The following is a 4,299-nucleotide window of genomic DNA, read 5'->3' on the forward strand; positions in this document are numbered from 1 at the left end:
CACGTGGCCGTGGGAAGAAGACTCACCCCCTTGAACCCTGCTGTCCTCCTCCCTCGTGTGTGCGTGCCCACAGTTACGTCATGTGTTCCTAGGGAGAGTTCAGTGACGTTCTGACTGTGACCCGGGTCACACACATCGTGAGTGTGTTGTGTCGGCCTGTGTGTGTTCTGTACACATACATAAAGTGCTATGCTCAGTATCTAATATTCTGCCGCCTGCTCGAAGCAACCCCTACTGTGATGCCCATTTCACAGATGGGGAAACAGAGGTACAAATCTACAAATACTTGCCTGAGGTCAGGCAGCAGGTAGCCGAGTTGGGGCTCGGCCCCAGGCCCGTCTGACCACTGTGACCTACCGTCAGGAAAGCAAAAGGGACCCGGGCCCCAGACTTAGCCACGCCTGGGCGGCATCCCAGCTCAGCCGTGTCTGTGTGGTGCTGGGAAAGCCTCCCCTAGTTCTTTCATCCGTGACACTAGGTTTGTGGTCTTAGCTACGGTGGCAGGAGGAGCTCCGACACCCCCAAGGGGGATGTGAGCTCTGCAAGGTCAGGCATCTCTTACTGTCTGCACAGGGCCTGGCCGGCATCCGCCCTCAGCAAGTCCTGGCTCGGGGCACGGAGTACGTTTAGCCATCAGGACGACCCTGCAAGGAAGTATGCCTCGTCTACCGATGAGAGATGGAGGGCAAAAGTCAGTCCCAGTACAAGACACAGGCCTGGCACAACAGGTGCTCAATACATGTTCTTCAGCTGAGAAACCAGCTCCGCAGCAGCATTCGGATCCCAGGGACCCAGGCGCCGAGCTGGGACCCGTCCGTTCATTTCTTGCAGCGATTAACTTACAAGAATGACCTTTCAAAGCCTTCAGGACAGGAGGGGTGACACCTGGTGACACATGTGCTCCAGGTTTGATATGGAAGGAGACAGGCTCTGAGGAGAGAAGTAAACATTGAACAAACCTGCCCAGGAGACCAGCCGCTTTCCTTTGATCAGATACGAGGCGGGATCCTGGCCTGACAGCCAGGCTGGATGGCCCTGCGGGCGCCCACGAAACCAGCCAGGGTCTGCGGCCTGCAGGGACTGCGGGGCCATCAGCTCCACCCGGGTTTCGGCCAGGCCTCAGAACTTTATGTTCCAGCCGGCGGAGGTCTTTCTAGTTTATCTGAGCTCTGGAGACCTGGATTTGATCCCGAGCTTCGCGGGCTGTCGTCCCAGGACTCACCGACCCATGAGTGTGACTTCCTGCAGATCGGGGGCGGGGAGGTTTCCTCTGGGAAAGCCTTGGAGCGGGGGAGGCATTTATCAAGTCTGCTCTGAGTGAGGGGCCCACTGGGGTCTGATCACGGCTGCCTGCCAAGGGCTTCTCTCCCTCTGGAAAAAGAGGAAACAGTATCCTTTAGAAACATAAAGGGCGCAAGTGTGTAGGGGCCTCCCTCTCCAGAGCAGAGGACAGGAATCACAGTTGCAGGGTCTAGGAAGAAATCCTGCCCCACCACCCCTGATAAAACCCCCCACCCGATCACTGAGGCTTTCCATGGAAGGCAGAGCATGTTTTCCATGCTGATCAGATCAAGAAAGTAAATGCTCTAGGAAAGGGGCCAGAGTGGCATTCATCCATAAATCATACTAAAGTGTGAATGACTTGCAGCAGAAAGAAATATAGAGGCACAAGAAAGAGGACCAGGATACATTCATTCATCCATTCAAACATTTGAGCCCCTACCATGTGCCTGGTCTGGGAAACCGGGGACAGTAAAACCAGGCCCAACCTCTGCCCTTCTGGGGCTTCCTGCCCAGTGGAGAAGTCAAGTATTAATCAAACCGTGATTTCCATCAACAGTTAGAGGACACTTTTCAGTGCCAGGCATGGCTTTGAGGGCTTTAAAAATATTTACTCATTTAAACTACCCGAACTCTGTGAGTTGGGTACGCTTACTATCCCCATGTTACAGACAGGGAAACTGAGGGTCAGAGGCATGAACAGCTTGCCTGAATATACAGCACGGACAACTGGCAGAGTTGGGAGTCACTCCCAGACGTTCGCTCTCATAGCCTGTGCTCAATATGCTCACAGGGGAGCCAAGCTGCAGGTGAGGAGGTGGGGGGGTGTTAGACAGAGGAGTCCTTGTGGGGCTCCCTGTGGAAGCGGTCACACACCTGAGCACTGGAGGATGAGGCTGGACAGATGGACTCCGTTAGAGCGTGCTGCTGTGGGGCCCGCCCTCTATGTAAAATAAATAAGTATCAAGGATCTATTACAACTGCATCGGTGAAAAGACAAATAGAACCCAAGCTGGAATATATTCTTTGTTTGTTTGTTTGTTTGTTCTGATTTTAAGAGAAATTAAGACACTTTCCTGAGCCCCTAAAAGTCTCCTGGACCCTAGGCAGCGTGCCTGAGAATGGCCCTGGGGCCAAACAGCGCCGTGTGACGTGGGGCAAGCCTCTGCACTCTCTGAGCCAGGGAGTTGCGTGGTGTGGATGAGCCCACTGGGCGCCTGGGAGGTGCCCGGTCTGTGCTAGCCCCTCCTGACCACGTCCTCTGAAAGCCAGGGCGCCCCGAGCGGAAGAGGGCCTCAAGGGGGCAGTCAGCTGTGAGCACGGCCCCGCCCAGCTCTGCTGCCGGCTCTGAATGAAAACAGATGTCCCCTGAGCTGCTTGTTCTTGGATAGCTAGACTCGGGCCTCCGTTCACCGCCCCCCCCGCCCCGTTACTGACCTCCACTCACTGTCTGTCTCCCCCTCCACTCACTGCTGACGCCCTCCCTGTTAGGGAACTCCCAGCTTCTGTCCCTGCTCCAGCAAGCCTGCTCGCCTCCTCCCCCTGCCCCTGCCCCAGAGTGACCGGTGGCCCCAGGGCCAGACCTCCCAGGAGCTGACCCCTTGGCTCTGGCCGATGGGAACTCCCCCGCTTCCTCTCCATTCAGCATGGCTGCAGGAGAAAGTGTCCCCTTTCAGGCAGTAGGAAGACCTGAAGCCAATGTACGAGGGTCAAAAGGTCAGGTTTGAAGGCCCGCCTGGCTCTCTGCACCCTTGACCCCCGGCCGACGCTCTGGTCCTCTCAGCGCCTCTCTAGCTGCTGGGCCAGGCGGTCACACCTGTGTGACTCGGCCACGTGTTTTTGTTTCTCCCTCCAAAGCAAATCTGATTGTGAAACCCCTCCACGGCCCACCTCCTAGGCCCCAAACCATGGCCTGGCCCCGTTAGGTCAAGGACAAACAGGTGCAACCCCACAGGCCTTGTAGGTCCAATCTGGACTCGCTCAACCTGGCCGCACGTTACCATCTCCTGCAGGAGGGGGGTTGAACCAGCCCCACACCCGGGTCAAGCCCAGACCAAAGAAGTCAGAACCCAGGTCAGTGAGATCAGAACAAGTGGTTTCCAAAGGTCCCTGGCTGATTCCAGTGAGCAGCCGGGGCCAGGAGCCCTGACGCACCTGGCGTCTCCCGGATGGGCCCCCGGCCCCACCTCCAGGCTCCCTCCGGCCTCCCTGCTGCAGCAGCCTGGCCTCGGCCACAGGCTGCTCGCCTGCCCCTTTGCTCTAGGGCCTTTGCATGCGCTGGTCCCTCTCCCTGAGACCCTTACCTGTTGTCTTTGCTGAGGAAACTGGTTCAGGCTTCCGCACATCTCCACTCTCATCAAAACACTGGGTTGCTTCCTCCCAGGAATGTTCCCAGAGCTCCAAGTCAGCTTGGTTCCCCGAGAACAGGCTTTCATGGACCACGTGCCTCTGCTGGACAGGACCCATGCGACAGGACAGAAGTGACGTTTCTTGTGACCATGCCTGACTCTCCCAATAGGTAGTGAGTACCCTGAGGGCAGGGATCGTCTCTTCATGGTTTGGGTCTTTTTCTTTCTCACCTCCCAGGCCCACAGCACATAGTAGGAGCTCAGCGAACACTCACTGCGTGGCTAAAGGGATGCTCCCACGCCCCACCCAGGGCTCCTGCCCAGGTGACTTTGCTGGGACTTCCTAATGGCAGTCAGTGTCCCCAGAGCCACCCACCACCCCCCACCGCCTGGCACCGAAGCCCCCTGAGCTGATTGGACGGATGTGAACCCCTGCAGCCACACCTGTCCCCAAAGTGTCATCCTGCCCCAGCCACTACCTGTGCTAGACGGCGTCCTAGGAGCTGGGGACACCTCTGTCCCTCTCTGCCAGCCAGGCCGGAAGGCTGCTCGGCGTCCTTGACGTTCGGGGCTGGCTCATCCTGTCATGGAGACCGCCCCGTGCACTGACAGACACTTAGCCTCGCCCCACGAGATGCCAGTGGTGGTCTTCCTCCCACCAGACATTACC

The sequence above is a fragment of the Phoca vitulina genome, unplaced genomic scaffold (assembly GCF_004348235.1).
Source record: "Phoca vitulina isolate PV1807 unplaced genomic scaffold, GSC_HSeal_1.0 scaffold56, whole genome shotgun sequence".
NCBI lineage: Eukaryota > Metazoa > Chordata > Mammalia > Carnivora > Phocidae > Phoca > Phoca vitulina.